Source organism: Elephas maximus, chromosome 13 (assembly GCF_024166365.1).
Source record: "Elephas maximus indicus isolate mEleMax1 chromosome 13, mEleMax1 primary haplotype, whole genome shotgun sequence".
In the NCBI taxonomy this organism is placed as follows: Eukaryota; Metazoa; Chordata; class Mammalia; order Proboscidea; family Elephantidae; genus Elephas; species Elephas maximus.
Window position 1 is genome coordinate 39451103 of NC_064831.1, and position 24628 is coordinate 39475730.

At 40.1% G+C, this 24628-nt stretch overlaps 1 pseudogene; it reads left to right on the forward strand.

Annotated features, from left to right (window-relative positions):
- Positions 1 to 24628, forward strand: part of LOC126057331 (asparagine--tRNA ligase, cytoplasmic-like) — a 47236-nt pseudogene that overhangs the window by 16480 nt on the left and 6128 nt on the right.

The window sequence follows — 24628 nt, forward strand, 5'->3', positions numbered from 1 at the left end:
AAGAAACAGCTGCAAACATCAATTAACAATCAAACCATTGACAATAGGAACCTTAAATGTACAAAGTATGAATCTAGGAAAATTGGAAATCATCAAAAACAAAATCGAATGCATAAACATCAATATCCTAGGCATTAGTGAGCTGAAACGGACTGGTATTGGTCATTTTTAATTGGAAAATCATAAGGTCTACTATGCCAGGGATGACAATGTCAAGAGGAATGGCGTTGCATTCATCATCGAAAAGAACATTTCAAGATCTATCCTGAAGTACAACACAGTCAGTCATAGGATAATATCCATAGGCCTACAAGGAAGACCAGTTAATTTGAGTACTAATCAAATTTACCCACCAACTACTAAGGCCAAAGATGAAGAAATTGGAGAGTTATACCAATTTCTGCAGTCTGAAATTAATTGAACGTGCAATCAGGAAGCACTGATAATTACTGGTGATTGGAATGCAAAAGTTGGAAACAAAGAAGAAGAATCGGTAGCTGGAAAATAGGGCCTTGGTGATAGAAATGAAGCCAGAGATAGCATGATTGAATTTTGGAAGACCAACAACTTCTTCATTGCAAATACCATTTTTCACCAACCTAAACAGCGATTATATACATGGACCTCGCCAGATGAAATACAAAAGAATCAAATCGACTACATCTGTGGAAAGAGATGATGGAAAAACTCAATATCATCAGTCAGAACAAGGCCATGGGCTGACTGTGGATCAGATCATCAATTACTCATATGCAAGTTCAAGTTGAAACTGAAGAAAATTAGAACAAGTCCACCAAGCCAAAGTATAACCTTGAGTATATCCCACCTGAATTTAGAGACCATCTCAAGAATAGATTTGATGCATGGAACACTGATGACCGACGACCAGATTAGTGGAATGACATCAAGGACACCATACATGAAGAAAGCAAGATGTCATTAAAAAGATGGAAAGAAAGAAAAGACCTAAATAGATGTCAGAAGAGACTATGAAACTTGCTTTTGAATGTTGAGTAAAACCAAAAAACCAAACCCACTTCCATCGAGTCGATTCCGACTCAAAGAGACCCTATAGTACAGAGTAGAACTGCCCCATAGAGTTTCCAAGGAGCACCTGGTGGATTTGAGCTGCCAACCTCTTGGTTAGCAGCTGTAGCGAGTAGCTAAAGCAAAAGGAAAAAATGCTGAAGTAAAAGAGTTGAACAGAAGATTTTGAAGGGTGGCTCAAGAAGAAAAAGTATTATGATGACATGTGCAAAGGCCTGGAGATAGAAAACCAAAAGGAAAGAACAGAGTCAGCATTTCTCAAGCTGAAAGAACTGAAGAAAAAATTCAAGCCTCGGGTTGCAATAGTGAAGGATTCCATGGGGGAAAATATTAAACGATGCAGGAGGCATCAAAGAAGACGGAAGGAATACACAGGACAAAAGGAATTGGTCGACATTCAACCATTTCAGGAGGTAACATATGATCAGGAACCGGTGGTACTGAAGGAAGAAGTCCCAGCTGCTCTGAAGGCATTGGTGAAAAACAAGGCTTCACGAGTTGATGGAATACCAACTGGGAGGTTTCAACAAATGGATGCTGCGCTGAAAGTATTGCCAAGAAATTTGGAAGACATCTACCTAGCCAACTGACTGGAAGAGATCTATATTTATGCCTATTCCCAAGAAAGGTGATCAAACTGAATGTTGAAATTATCGAACAATATCATTAATATCACATGCCAGCAAAATTTTGCTAAAGATCATTCAAAAGCGGCTGCAGCAGTATATCGACAGGGAACTGCCAGAAATTCAAGCCCGATTTAGAACAGGAAGTGGAACCAGGGATATCATTGCTGATGTCAGAGGATCCTGGCTGAAAGCGGAGAATACCAGAAAAGTGTTTACCTGTGTTTTAATGACCATGCAAAAGCCTTCGACTATGTAGATCATAGCAAATTAGGGATAACATTGAGGAGAATGGGAATTCCAGAACACTTAATTGTGCTTATGAGGAATCTATACATGGATCAAGAGGCAGCTGTTCGAACAGAACAAAGGGATAATGCATGGTTTAAAGTCAGGAAACGTGTGCCTCAGGGTTATATCCTTTTGCCATACCTATTCAATCTGTATGCTGAGCAAGTAATTCAAGAAGCTGGACTGTATGAAGAAGAATGGGGCGTCAGGATTGGAGGAAGACTCATTAACAACCTGTGTTATGCAGATGATACAACTCTGCTTGCTGAAAGTGAAGAGGACTTGAAACACTTACTGATGAAGATCAAAGACCACAGCCTTCAGGAGAGATTACACCTCAACATAAAGAAAACAAAAATCCTCACAAATGTACCAATAAGCAATATCATGATAAATGGAGAAAAGACTGAGGTTGTCAAGGATTTCATTTTACTTGGATCCACAATCAACCCCTATGGAAGCAGCTGACAAGAAATAAAAAGAAAAAAACTCATTACATTGGGCAAATCAGCTGCAAAAGCAAACCAAACCAAACCCAGTGCTGTCAAGTCAAGTCCGACTCCCTATAGGACAGAGTAGAACTGCCCCTTAGAGTTTCCAAGGAGCGCCTGGCGGATTCGAACTGTGGACCCTTTGGTTTGCAGCAATCAGCTGCAAAAGATCCCTTTAAAGTACTGCAAAGCAAAGATGTCACCTTGAGGAGTAAGGTGCACCTACCTAAGCCATGGCGTTTTCAATGACCTCATATGCATGTGAAAGCTGGACAATGAATAAGGAAGACCGAAGAATTGATGCCTTTGAATTGCGGTGTTGATGAAGAATATTGAATATACCATGGACTGCCAAAAGAACTAACAAATCTGTCCTAGACGAAGTACAACCAGAATGCTTCTTAGATGCGAGGATGGTGAGACTACATCTCACATACTTTGGACATGTTATGGGCCTGGAGTATCAGGGCCTGGAGAAGGGCATTATCCTTGGCAAAATAGAGGGTCCGTGAACAAGAGAAAGAAACTCAATGAAAGAATTTACACAGTGGCTGCAGCAATGGGCTCAAGCATAGCAACAACTGTGAGGATGGCCCAGGACTGGGCAGTGTTTCATTCTATTGTGCATAGGGTCATTATGAGTCAGAACCCACTCGATTGCACCTGACAACATCAACATGATAAGCTTGTGAGCATTACGTGTAACACTTAATATAGTGCTGGAACTTGGTAAGACCCAGTGTTTACCTATTTTTATTATCTTTGTGTGTGCACTGCCTCACTAGTTTATGAAGACAGTTTAAAAAAAAAAAAAAAAAAAAGACAGTTACCTGGGCCTTATTCATCAACTGTGTTTAAAACACCTAGCACAGGATCTGCCACACAAGGGGTGCTCAGTAAATATTTGTAAATGAATTAATTTCCCTGGTGCTAATTTATATTCAAATAGAATATATCTGAATGGGTGGGAATCTAGGTCAGTGTTGTTAAATATTTATTATATTGTTTATGGTGAAACATTTATTAATATAATAGTACATTGAATAAAAACAGAAAAGTATGCCAAATACATGTAATCATTTAATTGACTTTATTCTACCTGTCTCAAAACCAAACCCATTACCATTGATTCCGACTCATAGCGACCCTATAGGACAGAGTAGAATTGCTCCATAGAGTTTCCAAGGAGCGCCTGATGGATTCAAAATGCCAACCTTTTGGTTAGTGGCTGTAGCGCTTAACCACTGTGCAACCAGGGTTTCCTCTCCCTGTCTACGTTTTCTTAACGTCAATAATGCCAGTTGTGTAAAACCACCTCACTACCAGTATATTCCTTTGGCAAAATTGTTTTTCACACATTTAAATGGTTCTTTCACTACTGGTTAAGAGCTATGGCTGCTAACCAAAAGGTCGGCAGTTCGAATCCACCAACTGCTCCTTAAAAACCCTATGGAGCAGTTCTATTCAGTCCTATAGGGTCGTTATGAGTTAGAATCAACTCGGTGGCAATGGGTTTTGTTTTTTTCACTAACAAGGAAAAACATACAAATTGTTAAATATTATTACCTGCTAAGTTTTACTTCTACTTTCACAGAACTCACCAGCTCTTACTGACAAAGTCTCCTTATTTCCTGAGACCTCTCCCAAGTACCCTACTTGGTCTAGAACACTAGGTTCTTCCCCAGTTAAAAGGAGACCAGCCCTGACACAACAATCCAGGAAGAGAGAGAAGACCTGAAGTGTAACCAGTCCACTACTGCATGACCACATGAGGTTAAAGACGGACCCTGCACATTCTGATATCAGGGCATTGATCCACAGTTTCAGCCATGGCCTTGTTCATTCAGCTCCTCTCATCATCTGAGCAGTGTCCCACCGGAGCTCTGAGACCACATCTCTTTTATATCATAGGCACACATTCAGCCATTTGTCCCCAGTGCTCAGTACTGTGCTGAGGGGCTAAGACCAGAGGAAAACCCAGCCATAGCCTACCATGATGCTCCATCCAATCTCCCCACTGTGTTAGTGTCCTAGGGCCACCAACAAAGTACCGCAAACTGGGTGGTGTAAAACAACGGAAATTTATTGTCTCACCATTGTGAACATCTGTACTTCTCACATACTTTGGACATGTTATCAGGAGGGATCAGTCCCTGGAGAAGGACATCACGCTTGGTAAAGTAGAGGGTCAACAAAAAAGAGGAAGACCCTCAACAAAATGGATTGACACAGTGGCTGCAACAATGAACTCAAGCAGAGCAACAATTGTGAGAATGGCAAGGGACCGGGCAATATTTCGTTCTGTTGTGCACAGGGTCACTATGAGTCAAAACTGACTCAACGGCACCTAACAACAACAACAACAACACAGTTCTGGAGGCCAGAAGTCTGAATTCAAGGTGCCGGTCGATGGGGTCATGCTCCCTCTGAAGGGTCTAGGAGACGGTCCTTCCTTGCCTCTTCCCAGCATCTGGTGGCCAGTAATCCTTGGTATTCCTCAGCTTTAGAGGCATCACTCACATCTCTGCCCCGTCTTCACATGGTGTCCTCCTTCGTGTGCGTCTGTGTCTCTTCTTCTCTTTTTACAAAGACAGAAGTCATATTGAGTTAGAGGTCACCCTAAGGACCTCATCTTAACCTCGTTACATCTTCAAAGACCCTGTTGCCAAATAAGGTCACATTCACAGGCACTGGGGATTAGGACTTCTACATATCTTTTTGGGAAACACAATTCAACCCATAATATCCTTAATTCTTATTGGCCATTGCAATGTGTCTCAGCCCCCTCCTATCTAGACTCCTTCTACTCTCCTGGTTTGGTACTTTTTCCTGCCATTGGACCACCTTGTCATATCCAAGGGATCTCCTGGTTGCATACAAAAGGGGAAAGACGGATGTTGCTAGACAACAAACACATGGCCGTGTATGCATACATACACACACACACGTGCACAGATACACGAATACACACGTACAGAACTGTCATAGGTGAGGATTGTCGGTTTGCCTTAAATTTTCATAACTTGGAGGGTGTTTTAAATGATTCCCTAAAATGTAAGCAGTATCTTCCCAGGGGACTGTTTTTGACAAACGGAAATCGGGCACCTCGTCACAACCCTAAGTCGTCATAAAGGTCTGCTTCTAGAACTACGGATATTGAGTGAGGCCAAGCAGTCATCATTCAGGGCCTGATTGTTCATGAAAAAAAAAAAAAAAAAAATGGGGAGAGGGTTAATTAGGCTGTCTGCTTCCCCCCTATGATCTGGTAGTTTATTGAGCATTAGCATTTTAGCATTTTAATAACGGAGAAAAACATTAAAATGTCAGTGTGTCATTTGTGTTGCCTTTTAGTGATAAGACCGCCTTCCTATTTTCCAAGGTCCATTCAAGTCTTATTTCTTCAGCGTCTTTCCTAATTGCTCCTGTCCTCAGTGATTGCCCTAATCTTCAAACTAATAAACCACTTTGGTCTGGAGCACACACTTGGGATTTGGCATAAGCTGTCCTGCATTGCTATTTATCTTTTAGTGTTTTGTTTGCCAATTAGCCTTTAAGGAACGGATAATATCATACTCATTTTCTCATCCCTGACACATGGTCACTATATGCAGGCATTGTGTTCTCAAGAAATGTTTATTGATAATGAATCCATATATTCATGTTATGTTAATGTACCATTAGCATAAATAATTGGGAGTAGACTGTAAATATTCATTAAATTCTTACAGGCCCAGGGTCACAACATTTATACTCTGTAACATAACAGATATAAATGTAACTTAATGAGTAATAATAATAAAAAAATAGCTAATATTTATTGAACACTTACCATATGCCTGGCACCCTGCTAAATGCTTTATGTATAACATCTTAGTTAATTCTCATGAAACTTTATATAGCAAGTACTGCAGCTATCCCTGCTTGTTCAGTGGTAGAATTCTCACCTTTCGTGTGGGAGACCTGGGTCCATTCCTGCCAATGCACTTGTCTATTAGTGGAGGCTTGTGTGTTGCTATGATGCTGAACAGGTTGCAACAGAGTTTCAAGATGAAGACAGACTAGGAAGAAAGGCCTGAAGATCTCCTTCTGAAAATCAGCCCACGAAAACCCTACAGATCACAACGGTGCGATCTGCAACTGATCATGGGTATGGTGCGTGATCAGACAGTGTTTCCTTCTGTTGCACATGGGGTTGCCATGAGTGGGGAGGGGGACAACTCAAAAGCATCTAACAGCAACAACAATTTGCCTCAAACTACACAAAAACAAAGAGATAGAGCCAGGATTCATACCCTAGCAGTATGGCTCCAGAGAATACGCTCCTAACCACTAGATTATACAGAGCTTTTTGTCCCAGCGATGATCTCATATGAGTTATCCGCACCCCCATGCCTCCTTTTCAATACCATCCAGTCTTCCTTAACTTCTCACACCTGTTTTAGTCTCCAGAAGCCTATTGACTGCATTCTTGAAAGTTTCCAGTTACTTTTTTTTTTTGACAGTTAATTGAGTTTAAAAAGTTTGACCATTCATGACAAAAAACAATTGCAGAGTAAAATATCAATGTATCTGAAATCCTCTGAGATATTGTGATACACACATTTCCATTAATATAAACAATTCCTTTAGGCCCCATTATTTTAATAATTCCTTTCCAAGCTAATGCAGGATTGATTACCTCATGAAAAAATGCAGAAGGCCTGGCTACTGGCTCAGTCACTTACTAACTGTAGGTCATTGAAAAAATTATTCACACATTCCGAGTTTTCATAGTCTTATTGAACGGTAGCCTCCTCCACGGAGAGATGCTGGATAGACCAAGGAATAGGGCATGTTCTTCTTCATAGTCTACTGTGACCTGCATGTCCTTTTTATCATACTCTCTGCCTCCCTCACACACATACTATACACTGTATACCCATACAACCAGGCAAACTCAGTAAAAAAGACGAAAAGTTGCTGTGGACTCCAACACATGGCAACTCCATGTGTGTCAAAGTAGAAGTGCGTCCCACAGGGTTTTCAGTGGCTGCTTTTTCGGAAGTAGGCTGCCAAGCCTTTCTTCTCAGATGTCTCTGAGTGGACTCCAACTTCCAGTCTTCTGTTAGCAGCCCAGTGCATTAAACATTTTGCACCATCCAGGGACTCTAAACACTCAGTACAGAGCTATAAATGAGTGAATACGTGAGACACTTGTCCAAAACACTTTTTTTTTTAAAGTTGATCTCCAAATGTTTTTTTTTTAAATTTTTATTGAGCTTCAAGTGAACGTTTACAAATCAAGTCAGTCTGTCACATATAAGTTTATACACACCTTACTCCATACTCCCACTTTCTCTCCCCCTAATGAGTCAGCCCTTCCAGTCTCTCCTTTCGTGACAATTTTACCAGCTTCCAACCCTCTCTACCCTCCCATCCCCCTTCCAGACAGGAGATGCCAACACAGTCTCAAGTGTCCACCTGATACAAATAGCTCACTCTTCATTAGCATCTCTCTCCTACCCACCGTCCAGTTCCAGTTACTTTTTTCTTAATTTGCCCCAAGACATTTGCAGTCTGTACACTGGGCTGGGATTGAAAAGCCATCTTGCCTTTGGTCCCTTCTCCCTGCTAGACTTTTCACTCTCTGAGGGCAGGAACTTTGTAACCCTCACGCCCAACACCAAGCCTTAAAGAGTATAAGATAAAGCACCAACTATTTATTTTTTCCCTTTGAGACAATATTTTGGAAATCTTAAATTGTAAAACATTAAGAATTCTGAAGTGTAGGGAAACAGAGTAAGATGTGAAAGATGCCTGTCTCAATTTTTACTTCCTATGCCCCCCCCCCAAAAAAGTAGTTTTTTACTTTTATGCCCCAAAAGGAAACCCTGGTGATGTACTGGTTAAATGCTACGGCTGCTAACCAAGAGGCTGGCAGTTCAAATCGATGGTAACAGGTTTTTTTTTTTTACTCCCCAGAAACAAATTGTTTGAAATTATGGACCTTGACAGATTGTTAGAAATTATGGATATTTTTCTTTATAAAAGAAACACGGACTCATGATAAAAGAATTTGAAACCTTTCCAACTATACGTAGAATACAAAACTATAATCTCCCCAGTCCCACTTTTCAGGGGAAACTGCTCTTGAAACTTGTTATTGTAAAACTTGCAGAAGTTTTCTATACGTCTAAGTTGTTTCAGGCAGAAACGGAATTCTAGCATGTGCCGTGAGCCTGATATTCCACAGGTGTTCCTAGCCCTTTGATTCAACGCTGTTACCCAGTCTTTTTTCCCCACATTTTTTTGACACTAACTAATCCTTTTCCTCTTTTTCAAGCCTCCTCTTTCTGACTCCAAGCAGTGAGCATATCTGGGATCTCTGCTTTTTCTCTGAATATTTTCTTCCTCAGAGAGCTCACCAATTCTCGGGGCAGGCTACCGTGTTCTCTCACGGTATTCTCTTGCTGCCAAACTTTCTTTTGGACTTTCTCAACCGCACTCATTCCTAAACCCATTGCTCACATTAACCACTCTAATAAAATTACACTTGCAGTTTCCTGAGGAATCTCTCAATCACAGAAATTCTCTTAGCTCCTCCCCTATGGACTTTTCTGTAGTATTAACTCTCCTGTACTTTAAAACAAAACAAACAAACCTGGTGCCATCGAGTCAATTGCGACTCATAGGGACCCTATAGGACAGGGTAGAACTGCCCTGTAGGGAGCACCCGGTGGATTTGAACTGCTGACTTTTTGGTTAGTAGCCATAGCTCTTAACCACTACACCACCAGAGTTTCCCTCTACTTTAGAAGCACTCTTTCCCCTGGCTTCTGAGACACTGAATAATCCTAGTTCTCCCTTTTGAATTGGTGCCTCTCCTGCCATATTGCTGGTCTGCAGGGTCTTTTGTTCTTTTTCTCTCTTCAGTGTCTCCCTGGGAAATTTCTTCATCTCCCACAACCTCAAACATCGCCTCAGCTTCACATACTCAACACTAGCTGACCTCTGCCAAATGTCACATTTCCAATTCTCTGCTGCTCATATTCACAATTTTACCTCGAGGTTAACATATCAAAACTTAAAGTCATACTACCTAAAAACATGTCCTTCTCCCGACTTCCTTATTTTCTGTTAATGGTACCACCTCTCTTTACGTCAATTGGGCAAAGTATTGGTTTTTTTCCTCTCCAGTGTGCCTTCAACTGTCTTTCCCATAAATGCTACACAGCCATCTTTTTGCCTCCTTTTCTTCCATCTTAGGAGCCCTGGTGGCACAGTGATTAAGTGCTTGGCTGCTAACTGAAAAGTGGGTGATTCAAACCCACCAGCTGCTCCACGGAAGAAAAGACCTGGCAATCTGCTCAGGTAAAAATTTCAGCCTAGGAAACCACATGGGGTAATTCTATTCAGTGGCAGCACTGGGGGTGGGGTGGGGGAGAGGAGGTTGATGAGGCGACTGCACTGGGTGACAGTGTCAGAGGGGGTAACACCGAAATGACTGTCTATAAAATTTTTGTGCAATGTTTCAGCAGAAATTTATTAATTTTTATAAAAATATCCCTGTAGTTAGTAATAACAACAAAAACATTTTTTGTAAGGCCAGTTTAAGTGTATCAGTACACCTACAAGGCTAAAAGTCCATGCTAACTTCCTTTTGAACCTTCTAATGTGCTCTGGTCCGATATGCCATTGTTACCCAATTACACCGACACTTTGAATCATGTGGTTTCGTCTATATGTGCTGCAACCACATACTGTTATTTTTGTTGCTGCTGGTGCTTCTATAAAACAACATAAAAAATTAAACATCACTGTCGAGTCTATAAACAAGATTTTCCAAGTGTTTCTACAGTCTCTGATTTTGTCAAATTTTCTGGTGTTTTAGCTACAATATTGTGGTAATTAGTATTTGTGAAACTATATCAATAACTTTTTGAGGATGAAGTACTAATTAAAGGAAAAGAAGGAGTGATATATGGGAATTATGATTTACAAGTAACAGTCATTAGTACAAAAACTGTTACTAACGATCCTGTATGGTCTGGTACAGAAAGCAGTCTATGGTGCGGGTGGGGGGCCGGGGAGGGAGAGAAGGGGATGGGACACCAACCAACTCTAGTGATCCCACTGGTTCTACTCTGTCCTATAGGGCCACTATGAGTTGGAATCAACTCAAAGGCACACAATAAAAATCTCAACAACAACAGCAACAATCTTTATGGGAGGAGATTGCCAGGCCTTTTCTAGCACAGAGTGGGTTAGAACTGGCACATAGTGGCTGGGTGGGTTAGAACTGCTGACCTTTCAGTTGGCATCTGAGTGTTTAAGCATTGTGCCACCAGGGCTCCTTAATAAGCCTACTACATGTCAATATAAATAATATATTTTTTAAAAAATAGTTACATTTTCAAAAAAAAATGTGACATTGTTTTACATTTTTGCAGCTCCTTGTAATGACTGACTTAATAGAAGACAGCTGTATTCTCTTAGCTGAATCTCCATTCAATCTGCTGTGATACCACATATCATGTAGCCTCTGGAAAACTCCATTGTGTACTTACAAAAAGGCAAATAATGTCTCAGTATTATTAGGGAAATCACCTGACCTCACAGACCCTTTGGTAGTGTCTCAGGTTCCCAGACCACACACTGAGAACCACTGCTATGTCTTTATCTCTCATTGCTCCTCAACCAACCCCCATACTGCAATTCAACCAGACTACATATTCTGTATCCCCTAAACACATTTTCATGCCTGTTCTCTGAAATAAGTATTTTGATCAAGCAACTTTATTTCCAGTGCATACATTGGGAGTATTCTATGGTTGGCCCATGGTATAGGGATTTAATAGAAAAAAATAAAATGAGCATTTTTGTCTAATTTGCTGGAAAGCTCTCTAGATTGGGAAACAGAAGGCTTAAATCTAGTCAATTCTGTAATATTTAATGTTATCTTGAACAAGTTATTTAACTTCTTGGTTCTCAGTTCTTGCATTTATGAGCAGAGGAAACGAGATGGGATGATCTCTGGGGGTCATTCAGGATCTAAAATCATCAATGAGTTGGAATTAAATCATCTGTATTCTGAAGAAATGGGAAAGACCTGCCACTTCCAATATTTCGTATAAGTTGTATGAATCCTTCTCTGTTTTTCTCTTCATAGTTAACCACAAATTACTGTCTTCTTTTTTTTATGCATAAAAAAATTTGGTTATCTGCGTTTGCAGTTTCTGATGGTTGTCTCGAAGGGCTTCAAGAGAGAATCCACTGGACCTTGATTGCGCTTCTTGAATTGGTATTTTATAATTTTAAATAAATTTGGAAACATCTTGGCCATTATTTCTTCAATTCCTTTTTCTTTTCCTCCCCTCTCCTTCAGAAGCTCAATTACACACTGGTACACAGGATGCTGACACTCTGTTCTTTTTAGTCACCGTGTTTCATTTGGAAACCCTGGTGGCATAGTGGTTAAGTGCTATGGCTGCTAACCAAAGCGTTGGCAGTTTGAATCCACCAGGGGCACCTTGGAAACTCTACGGGGGGCAGTTCTACTCTGTCCTATAGGGTCACTATGAGTCGGAATTGACTCAACGGTGCTGGGTTTGGTTTTTGGTGTTTCATTTTGTATAGTTTCTATTGGTGTGTCTTCAAATTTACTAGTTTCTAATTCCACAGTGTCAAATATCCTGTCAACCCCATTCAGCATCAGTGTCATTTTCATCTCAGACATTGTATTTTTCACCTCTTGCAGATCAATTTGGCTTTTTTATTTTTTTGTATCTTGCCTCTTCTTAACACATTTTCCTCTACCTACTGGAGTGTATTTATAATAGCTGTTTTAACATCCTTACCTACTAATTCTATGGTTTATTTTATTGGGTCTGTTTTTATTGATTAATTTTTTCTTCTCATTATAGATCATATTTTCCTTCTTCTTTATATGTCTAGCAATTTTTGGTTGGATGTCAGACACTTAATTTCACATCATTGCATGCTGGATATTTCTTAATTCCTTTAAATATTCTTGAAACTTCTTCTGGAATGCAGTTAAGTCACTCTGAAACAATTTGATCTTTTCAAAGTTTGCTTTTAAGCTTGTTTAGCTGGGACCAGAGCAGCCTTTAGTCTAGAGTTATTTTGGCCCATAACTGAAAGCAATACCTTTCTGAGTGCTCTATTTGTTGCCCTGTGTATTACACTCTGACTGAATTATTCCAAGCCCTGCGTGATCTCTGGGGATTATTCCACCTGTTCCTTTGTGGCGATTTTTTCCCAGGCTTTCAGCAGATACATGAACCAACAAATACTCAGCTGAAGATTCAAGGGGAACTCTCTGAAGACCTCCATCACTCTCTTGGTGCAGTTCACTCCTCTCTGCACAGCAATCTTTTTTCTGGAACTCTGACCTACACATTCGAGCCACATTGGCCCTCCGAATCCTCACCTCTGTCTTCTTAACTCTGGGAGCCACCAGGCTCTGTGTCGGTTCCTCTATCCTGTACTACAGCCTGGAAACATTCCTTAAGCGATAAGTTGGAGGCAATTCTAGGGTTAATTTCCATTTTCTCAGGGACTGCTGTCCTGTGCTGCCTGCTGTCCAATGTCTGAAATCTGTTGTTTTGTATTTATGTTCACTTTTAGTAAGTTTTAAAGTTTTGTCTTTCACATTTAAGTCTTTGATTTGTCTGGACTAGATTTTTCTTTTTAATGGTATGTAGCTGGAATCCAACTTCTTTTACGAATAACCAATTCTCCTAACATGCTTATCGACTACTCCATCTTATCCCCACAGAGCTGCAGTTTAACCTCTGCCATGTATCAAATGTCCAGTTTCTGAGCATTTGGCTTCTGTTGCACTGGTCAATTTGTCTATTCCTGCTCCAAGATTATACTTCTTAATTATTAGAGTTTTATAATATTGTAATATCTGTTGGGCAAGTACCCCCACCTTATTTCTCTTCACTAGGAGTATTGGTCATTCCTGGCACACTGCTGTTCTGTACTCATTTAAGCATTAGTTTTTCAAGTTCTGGTGTCTCTGGGTGGCGCAAACTGTTAACGTGCCAGGCTCTAACCAAAAGGCTGGAGGTTCAAGTCCACCCACAGGTGCCTTGGAAGAAAGCCCTGGTAATCTAATTCTGAAAAATCAGCCATGAAAACCCTGTGGAGCATAGTCCTACTCTGACACACACGGGGTTGCCAGGAGTTGGAGTTGCCTCGATGGCAACTGGTTTTGTCAAGCTCCACCAAAAACAGTGCTGGAGTTTTACTTGTGTTGCATTGAAATTGTTATAGATTGAATTGTGTCCCCCCAAAATATGTATTATAAATCCTAATCCCTATACCTGTAGTTATAGTCCGATTTGGGAATGAGTTTTCTTCGTTATGTTAATGAGGCAGTATTAGTTTAGGGTATGTCTTAAATCAATCTCTTTTGAGATACAAAAAGAGCAACCAAGCAAACAAGCACGGATAGGGGAAGCTAGATGCTACGCCACGTGCAGATCACCAAGGAATCGAGTAACAGAAGCTTGGAAGAGACAAGGACCTTCCCTCAGAGCTGACAGAGAGAGAACATCTTCCCCAAGAGTCGGCTCCCAGATTTCAGACTTCTAGCTTTCTAAACTGTGAGAAAATAAATTTCTATTCATTAAAACCACATACTCATGGTATGTGTCACAGCAGCACCGCATAACCAAAATTACAAATCAGTTTGAAGTGTATTTACATCTTTAGAGTATTGAGTATTCCTGTTTGTGAATATGAGATGTTTCTCAAATTATTTAGTTCTTTTTTAATGTCTTTCAATGAATATGCATAATTACAGCATCATGCCCCCTCCCTTCCTGAAGTTAGTTAGCTGGGTGTGAAGCCTGCTATTTTAGAAAGACAAAGAACGCCTTAACTGCTCAGGCTATTTTCAAAAACCAGAGACAGAAAGCCAAACTTAGTTCTTTGTCCCACAAATATCATTTAGTTCTAAGTGTTTTTCAATGTTCATTTTGACTTTTTCATTTTAACCATGATCTAGTAGTCTATTTTAAATTTTTAAATGTATGTGGATTTTTATTTACATTTTTGTTATCAATAATGGCTCACAAATATTTAGGATTGTTGTCCTGTTTGGGAGAATATGATCACATTTCTTTCACGTGTAGGTTGTAAGATTTCAGAGCATTCCAAGTTCCCTGAACTTCAAAACTGTCTTTGATGGGACAACACTCAATGACTAGTTGGCCGTAGAAGACAGATGTGCTTGTTTGGAAGGGCATTATGAATTTAATGTTTTGTTAGATGATATCAGAATTTTGTCAAGTCAGTAAGCTATTTATATTTTTCCCAGTGTATTCATATGCATCATTTCTCTTCATTAATGCATTATCAAACAACTCAAGAGGCTATTTGTTACTTCTGTTTGAAAAGTATTTGTTTTTCTTAACAAATTATGGCTTTTGGTATGACTTAAACACTTTTTATCACAATTTTACTGATGTCAAAATAATTTCTATTGGTTTTACTGATCATCTTAATCAGTTTCACACTCCATTAATCCTAACTGGATTTCCCCTCTGCTGTTGAAATACCCTTCATATATGTCCAAGTCAGGCATTTTTAGTGTGCTCAAATATCTATTCAAATTGCAATTAAAGTGACAAACTGGTTTTATCAATTTTTTACATAAATATTTTACATCTCATTTGGATGTGGGGTTCTCTTCCAAATCTTTCACAATATTGGTTAGAATCTTTAAAATAATCAGCCTTAGAGTGGGCGGACCATCTGATTGCATTTAGTTTCTTTGAAGAAAGATCAAAGTCAGCATACATGTTTCAAATAGTCCAACTATGGACCAACCCTGAAAGACACATAACTTTTGTAAAACACCGATGAAATCAAATGAATGTGCCTTATATGGCATACATGTTAGCTTACTAAGGTTTTTAAGCATGCTTTGTTTTTTTGTTTGTCCTCACTTTCACAACACTTTTTGTATTTTTGTTTTTTTTTGTCCTCACTTTCACAACACTTTTCATAGGAGCCACAATGACTGATGTTCAATGACAGATTATATTCACTGGAACTTCGCTTTGTGAAATAAAGCAAAGGAAAGACGATTTTCAGTTGGCAAAAAAGTTAAAAATAGCTCCTAGGGCTTTCCATCATAACCGTGTCACAGGATAATTACCATCTGTTTAGTATTTGTCACAGCTAGTGTGGAAATCTGTAAGAATGAAATTGTATTTGTTGTCTGGTTAATTTTTCAATTTGCCATGTCAGTCATTTTATACATCTTTTTTACACTGTTTTTATTAATTCTTTAGAAACTGTTTTGGATACATAAGTCCCATTTGGTTTTTCATTCTGACATGTTTCCACGTGTCCGTGAAAAAATAAAACAAAGTTCAGCAACTGGTTCATTGAGATCCATGAAATTTCCAGTGTTTGAGCATACCATTTTTCTTTGTAACCTCTGAAAGGCAAACATCTTTCACTTAAAATTTAATGACTACAACTACCCTTTTTACTTCAAATAATACTGACTGTTCTTTCTTGTCTGTTCATCTGTCCAGTAGAGCTTTATTTTAATTGATGTGGAATCCAAGTGTACTTGCTTTCTTTTGTTCTATGGAATCCAAATGACTTTTGAGGGTTCTCAGTGTAAACTCTGTCTAAAATCTTTCTGAGGTAAGCTCTGTCTATTTTGTTAAAAACAGTTCACGAACAAAACAAAATATATAACTTCTAGTTTTGGAGTAAACTAAGCAGGCTGTCATCACTACTTCACCATTTCTAAAGTTTTTTTCAAAATTTTTGTTTGAGAGAAACCCCTTTTGTCCATCATATGTTCTACTTGATTGACTATATCTTGGTTTTTTAAAAAAAAAAAAAAATCCAACTGCCTTTTATTAATCAATATTAAGCAAAATTATTACTCACAGTATCACAATAATGAAAGATCATGGTTCTTGTCAAACTTGACGACTTAACCAAAATAAAGCTGTTGGTTACTTTTGTGTGTGCCCTGTTGATCTAGAAATTATGAGTTTTTTACAATTTTATTTCTTCTTGTTTTTGTTTTTTTGTTGTTCTCTTTGGAAGCGTGTTTATTGTCATAGTCAATTTTAACTCTTTTTGGTCATTTTCATTATCTATATTTTCTTGGCTATTGTGATTCTTTTTCTTTTCACGATTTTGGTTACAAAAGGTTTTAGTTTTATTACGATATTGCAGGACAGTTGTTGACATATTTCAAACTTTTCTTGGTTTCCTTTTTTTTTTGTTTTACATTTCTGGTTTTCACTAAGGTACCTCCCATCATATTTGAATTTTGGTATGATGAATAATTCTGAAAAAATGTGAATAGTCAGAAATTGAGGTATATACAAGGCCATTTCAAATGCATTTTAAAATTACCACTATACTACATGGAGTTACATAATTTGTAATCATATTATCTTTACAATATATGAAATGACCTATTGTGACTATGACAGATGTTTTATTCATTAGAATACTCACGTCTTCAGGTTATTTCACTGAGTTGGTGGAAACTTTCATCTGGGACTGCCAGATTTTGTCAGAACCAGAAGCGTCAGGGAGACTAAGAGACAATCCAAGGGGATGCATAAAATGTACAGCCTCCCATAGTCAGACTTGTTGTTTGTAGCACAGCGCATAGTACTACATTGTGATATATTTTGTGTCACAGTGTGTCAGTTAGACCTGCTGATAAACAGATGCCAAGATGAGGTTAGACATAAAAGAAGTTTATTGAGGGAGGGAGATGGACAAGGTGAGGAGAGCCTTCGATTGTAATGTAGATCTGACATCTGTGGAAGAAGAGAGGGAAGGAGGGAAGGCAGAATCTCAGACTATCTCACAGTTCCAAGGAAGGGTCAATTAAGCCAGTGGGAATGTTTAAACCAAAGTTACCTGTTAGAAGAGTTCCATATCTCACTGGAATGGGCCTGCCTTGGTATCCCTGCCATGCTCACTCTTTGGATGGAACCAGGCTGCAAGAAGCATGACCTTGGCTTGAACAGAGTGGTGGATCCAATAGAACAGCAGTTGGAACAGTCAGTCAATTATGCCTTCTACAGCAGGTGATCTGAGTAGTGCACTTTCATGGCCACCACATGTGTATTTCCAACCAAAAAGAAAAAGAATGGTGCATTCAAAATTGTATGGATTATTTTATTAAGAATATTACTAACAGGAGAGAATTTCAGTTTTGACTACGCACTGTTAAGAATCAAGTCTTTTGCTTAACCAAACCCAATGTGCTCCAGTAGTATTCTGACTCATAGAGGCCCTACAGACAGTAGAACCGCCCCGTAGGGTTTGCAAGGCTGCAAATCTTTATGGAAGCAGACTGCCACATCTTTCTCCTGCAATCTTCGACCTACAAGTATTTTAAATTTTAATTACATATAATATAACTACAAAAAACGCACATTAAATGTACAAATCACTAAATTATCCATACCAAACATGGCTATATTGTACTCATGATTTTACAAGTTCATTGATTACCCTGGTGGCATAGTGGTTAAGTGCTACAGCTGCTAACCAAAGAGTCGGCAGTTCAAATCCACCAGGCGCTCCTTGGAAACTCTATGGGCAGTTCTACTCTGTTCTATAGGGTCACTATGAGTTGGAATCGACTTGACGGCACTGGGATTTTTTGGTTTTTAGCTTCTGGCTTCATACATTTCAAATCTTGTTTTTACTGCAGTACTCACTTACTCAGGCTGTTAAATGCCATAGGATTCATCCATACAGTAATGCAAACTCTGCCTGTCATGACACTGGGTGAGATGGCCCAGCAGGTAGTAGAAATATTCTTGGAAGCCATTCTTATACTGGAATGACTAGCAATAACCTGATCACACATGAATGTAATAGCAAACCGTATAAATATATCTTACCTGACCCAAACTGAACGCATCACTGAACTGTATACATGTGTATACTCACAGGCTGTACTCTAAATCCCAAGCAATTATGAGCTGCTTTTTTTAGGATGAGGACTATATTGATCCCAATGGGTTATGCACATAAGACACTCAGCGTTAGCAATTGAAACCATTATCTCTATTTATAGAAAGCAAACAGTAAACAACAGGAAAAGATTTGAGGTGAACCAGTTCCTTCCACCCCTAAGAGTATCTTAGTATTGTAGGGGGTGAACCCACTTACATCTAAAAGGGACCCTTCCCAAATTACATATGCTCTTTTCTGTGTCACTGGGCAGGCCCATGGATCAGGTGTCAGCAGGTATCTCTTTCTCTCCGCCATCACTCTGGTCAGTTGTGGTGTGGCTGTGTTCATTCTCTCTCTCTCTCTCTCTCCGAGATTTTCTTGGCCAGGTCTGGGCCCCTGTGCTTGCTGGTACAGCTATCAACCAGCAGCTTTGGGACAATCCTGGGCCAGTGCCACAATTAGGCCAGCATTACAACAGCTCTTTTAGGGGCAACCACTGTATGGTATATGACCAAGCCTCTGCTCCACTGGCAACCTCCTGCCCAGGGGTGCCCAGCTTCGCTTGGTGGGCTGACTTTGCCCACTACTACCGTCTGCTGGTCCTGTGGTTCCTGCCGTACCCACCACTGCCTCTCGTCTCTCTGTCGCTTGGCTCTGCTCTCCTGGCTGCGGTTTCTCTCAGCCTTCAGCATTATCAGCTCAGTGAGTGTTACCAGCTCAGTGTTACAGCCCTTCCACTTGAGACTAGGAGGTTCTCAGCACAGGGACCCCAGCTCCAAAGGACTGCTGCTTTCCAGGCTTTTGTTGATCAGGTCCCCATCTGAGCCACTGCATTCTAGGGTTTTTTATCAGTCACTGGGTGAGCCTCCCAGCCAATCCTACTAAAGGTCAAGTATTGGACAGGGTCCCGCAGTCAATCTGGGTAAAGGTCAGACTGGGCAGAGCCCCTCAGCCAATTCTGGTAAAGGTGAATAGCAAGCTGACCAATCCCTTGCAAGGTGCTTATTTGGCTAGCATGCAGACCAATTCTTTAGCAGATTGCAGCCAGAGCAATCATCCTGGGAGAATTACAAACCCAGGGCCAGGAAAGCCACATAAAAGGAAACCTGTTGTACCACAATCACCAATTCAAATTTCTCTTACCAGGCCCCAAAATGCAGGTACCCAATATCACCTGAAGAGAGGGGACATGTGATCTAGGGGAAGTTGGATTAGAAGGAAAGAATTGTCTGAATTGATTATGGATATAGTATCTTACTTTTGAAATAATTTACAAAAGCATATGCCTATGTGAACACTTTGCTCAGGTTCCTCCCATTGAAAGGGGCCCATGCCAGGGATGGTCTCTAAAGCTTAAACTTTGATAGCTTCATGGTAAACCCACCTCTGGGAAGAAGCCAGTACTCCCACCGCTTCTTCTGGAGCTATACACACCTACTGCTGGTGAAAATTTACTAAATGCTTTGCCAAGATATAAAAAAGGCCACCAGCTTTCAAGACTGCAATATCTATGTTCTCAACGCTAAGTCAATGCAACATATTTTAGCTTTCTGTTTTGATGCCACCACACTCACCACACTCAAGGTAAGAATTTCTACTCGGATAACAGGCTAAACTGTTATATCAAGAGACTCAACAATAATGTGTCTTAAAGAAAAAGAACTTTATTTCTCTCCTATAAGAGACAGGCATCTACAAGAGCATCCCTCCTACATAACATAACAACTTCAAGGTGAATGGTTAGAGCTGGTGGGCAGCTTTGCTCCATGCAATTCTTCAGAGACCAGACCAACAGAGGCTCTACCATCTTCCACACCTGGCTTCCAAGATGAGTCTAGTCATTGTCATTCCAGATAATGCAAAGGGGATAAGAGTGGACCTCCAGGGCCAGGGCTTATCCCTTAAGAAAATGAAGCAGCAGTTGCCCTCAGCACTACTATTCACACTGACAGCGGCTTTGCCACATGACCATACCTAGCAGAAAGAAGCTGGGGAATGTAGTTTAGTTGTTTGCCTAGGAAGAAAAGACAGAATGAATTTCCATAGGGCCTAGAAGTTTCTTCTGCCACAGGGCCTAAACTGAAGAAATTTTCCTCCAGAAGTCTCCAGCCTCCCCACCTCCCTACCTCATGCTGGGCCTAGGCTCAGGACCCTAATGGCTATATTGCTGCCGACATCTGCCATCAGGGCCAGTCAACCTCTCTCCAGCCCCCTGTTCCCTGTTACTCTGCCTCAATTCACTTCTTTATGAGGTGAACTTTGGAGATCTGACCTAATTCTTTTGAGACCAGTGATGCCTCAGAGAATGTGTCCCATGCAGGATAGAGCTCCTACCAAAAGCAAAGCCTTGCTAATCTTCATCCGCTCCACCCTGGCTTCTGTCCTGATCACCACACCCAAACTGCTCTTACGAATGTCCCCAGTGACCTGATAGAAACCTTTTAGTCCTCCTCTTAATATTTCAGCAGCATTCCAAACAGTTGACCACACCTTCTTGAAATACCCTTCTTTAGGTTTTTCTCCTATCTTTCTGGCTATCCCGCCTCAGACTCCTTCCCTAGCTTTCTTTCTCTTACATGGTCCCTAAAGCACAACAGAAACCCTGGTGGTGTAGTGGTTAAGAGCTACATCTGCTAACCAAAAGATTGGCAGTTTGAATCCACCAAGAGCTCCTTGGAAGCTACATGGGGTGGTTCTACTCTGGGTTGCTATGAGTCAGGATCAACTCGATGGCAATGGGTTTTGGTTTTTTTGTGGCACAACAATTAAGTGCTAGACTACTAGCCAAAAGTTGGTGGTTCAAACCCACCCAGAGGTGCCTTGGAAGATAGGCCTGGCAATCTGCTTCAGAAAAGTCACAGCTTTGAGAACCCAGTTCTACTCTGCACACATGGGGTTGCCACAGTCAGGGCCAACTCAATGGCAACCAACAACAACAACATGTATTGTTATTCTGGGCTCGTCTAATCCTTCTCCCCGGATTTCAAAATCCTCCATAATCTTTCTTCAGTATGTCTGTTCAATTGCATTCCCCGCTCCAATCCAGAAGGCACCTTCTATGTTGAATACCTCGTTCTGTACTGCCTACTCCATACGACTCCACATCCATGAAACTGGGCTTAATATTCTCTTTCCTAGAACGCCGACACCTTCTCCTTCTAACTCTTCATATTACCTATCCTACGGAGAACACCAGACATTCTAGCTTTCCCCCATGTTCTAGCCAACTCCGAATCTCCTTTCTCCAAACTGTCTCAGCGTCCTCATTCCATATTTTCTCTGAGTGTGTGAGCCTTAGCTCATTGAGGGCGAGGACTGGATCTTCTTTTGTATCCCTCTCCCCCACTGCTGTGAGTTGCAATTGACTCGACGGCAACAAGTTTGGAAACCTTGGTGGCGTACTGGTTAAGAGCTACAGCTGCTAACCCTAAAGGTCAGTGGTTCAAATCTACCGGGTGCTCCTTAGAAACTCTATGGGGCCCTTCTACTCTGTCCTTTAGGGTCTCTATGAGTTGGAATCGACTTGGGGCAACAGGTTAGGTTTTCCCCCACTGCACTTTGCACCTTTCTTTTCTTTCTTTCTTTTTTTGGGGGGGCTTTAAAGAACAGAAATTTATTGTCACATTTGTGCAGGCTAGTCTTCTGAATTCAGGGTGTCAGCAGGGCTATGTTCTCTCTCTGTGCTTAATGAGTTTTAGCTGGTTTTCTTGAACAAACACTTTTTAGATGGTTGCCAAACTTTGGTTAATTTCTAGAGTTCTGAAAAAGTTTTTTTTTTTTTTTTTTTAAACAATATTTGACAGCACTTTCTTTGCTTTTATGGGGGAACAGTTCTTACCCCACCTGTCCAGGAGTTCTCTCACTTTGGTTTCTTTTTTACTTTTTATCTTCTTCTTGATTAATCAAACATTTTGTGTCATTCCATTTCCATATTCTTAGCTAAAATTCACAAGTTTTTTTCCTCTTCATTTCGTATATACTCTGGAGTTTACAATTTATACAAGTGTAGTATGATTTAATACAGTTACCATTTCTCAGGCAGTGCAATAATGTTGCAATACTTCAACTCTATTCCCCCTTCTGCTTTTTACCATGGATTTAAAATCTCTACATAAAACATTGTCTTTACAGTCAATATTCATGCACATTTACTCACATGTTTACCTTTTTTATTTTTTTAAATTTCTTCCCGCATTTCTATTTTTCTCTCTGGGATAATTTTCCTTCTGCTTGGGGGAATTATCTTGAGTATTTTCTTACTGTGGGTCTGTTGGTGGTAAATTCTACCAGTTATTTATGTGAGAAAACATTTTTATTTTTTATCTTCAATTTTGAAAAGTAATTTCATTGGGCAAAGAAGTCTAGGTTTAGGAAGGTTTTTGTTGCTGCTGTTGCTTTTATTTTTGCTTTTAATTTTTTTATTATTGTCCATTTACAGAACAAACTAGCTTCTCATTAAACAGTACACATATTGTTTTGTGACATTGGCTACCAACTCCACAATATGTCAACACTCTCCCTTCTTGACTTTAGGTTCCCTATTACCAGTTTTCCTGTAGTGCTTGCCCCTGGGCTGGTGTGCCCCTTTAGTCTCCTTTTGTTTTATGGGCCTGTCTAGTCTTTGGTGGAGGGTGAGCCTCAGGAGCACTTTGCACCTTTCTCAAGAGGCTCTTATCAAGTCTTCCAATGATTGCTTTGAGGTGAATTTAATAGAAGTGGGTGTTGTAGGTTGTATTTTATCTAGACTTTAGAAGACTATTCCTCAAAGTTTTCTTATCAGAAGGCAAGAATGCTTGTCAGGTACAGATTCCCGGGACCCCCTCCAAACCCTCTGAAACTCTCCAGGGGAGAAGACTAGAAGTCTTTTTATTTTTCCTTGCCCTTCAGGAGCAGAAAGTTGAATTAATTATCAGTCTGTGCAACGCCTAGCTCTTATGTAATTTATTCTCTCTCATGCTTGTACCATACCTCACTTCCATTCCTCTCTTGCCCTCCATAACCATCCTTTCTAATGTTGGTGATGTATTAACAATTCTAATGTTTGTTTGTATGTATTCCTGCAATATAGGTATTGTTACCATGTATGCATATATTTTATGCAAATGTTATTGTGATCTATATACTTCTGTTTCTTACTTTTCCCACTAAGTACTATCTGGCTAAGTGTCCTCCATGTTACCATGTGTCCATTTAAGGCATTGTTCCTAACCACTGCACAATATTCCTTGGCATGTATTCGCTACCCAGTACTGGATCTTGAGTTACTTCCAACTCACCACTACTACAAATACAGCACCAAAGAACAACCTGATTCTTTTTCTGGGAGCCTAGACTATCTTTATAATTTGGTGAGATTATTGTTTACCTATTGAAGGTTGAGTAGAACAAACAAGTACAGACGAAAGAGGGGGAGGTCTCTTGCTTTCCAAATAACCGTTGGACACCTGCCCTCAAAAAGGAGGGCTATAAATCCATTTATTTTCTAACAAAGGATAACAGCACTACAAAACAATGTTTGTTTTCAAGATACTAAGTTTAGTATACTTGATAGTACCAACAAATCTCAGGTAATTTATAACAAGGCTTGTCAAAAGGCTGATGGTCTTAGCATTAAGCTTCCATTTATTTGGCATCAATTATGGGAACACCCTAGTTACACCCTTGAGACAACCCTGATTCAAAAGAACATTTTGCAAACAATGGTGATCTCCCAAAGCACTCCCAGGGACAGTCCAGCCTAAATATCAATCAGGCCCAATCTGGAGTCCCAAATGCACTTAAACCAGAGCCAGTTGGCCTGTACTGTGTGTAATGCAGGTATTTTTAAAAGCTGAGCACAACAGAGGCTCTCCCATCAATTCTGGCTGGCCTCAATTTGTTGCCTGGAGCTATATTGCAGAATCTCTGATGTATTGCCAGAGGGGTCACTGGAGGATTGTGTATTTGCTCAAAGGTACTCTAACCCTCTTGTCTTTGCTCATAAGTCATAGCACTGAAATGCATGTATTGGCAAAAACTGCTCCAGCTGCCCAGGGCTTCTTATGACAAGCCCTTCAGATCTCTTGCCATCATATCTAACAATATGAGGGAAAAAGAGAGATACCTATATTTCCTGCAATAATAAGTATAGCACCAGGACTGGGGAATCTGAAGGCAATCCAAGAGGTTAATAAGAAATCTTAACAGTAACTCGAGGCAGCAGAG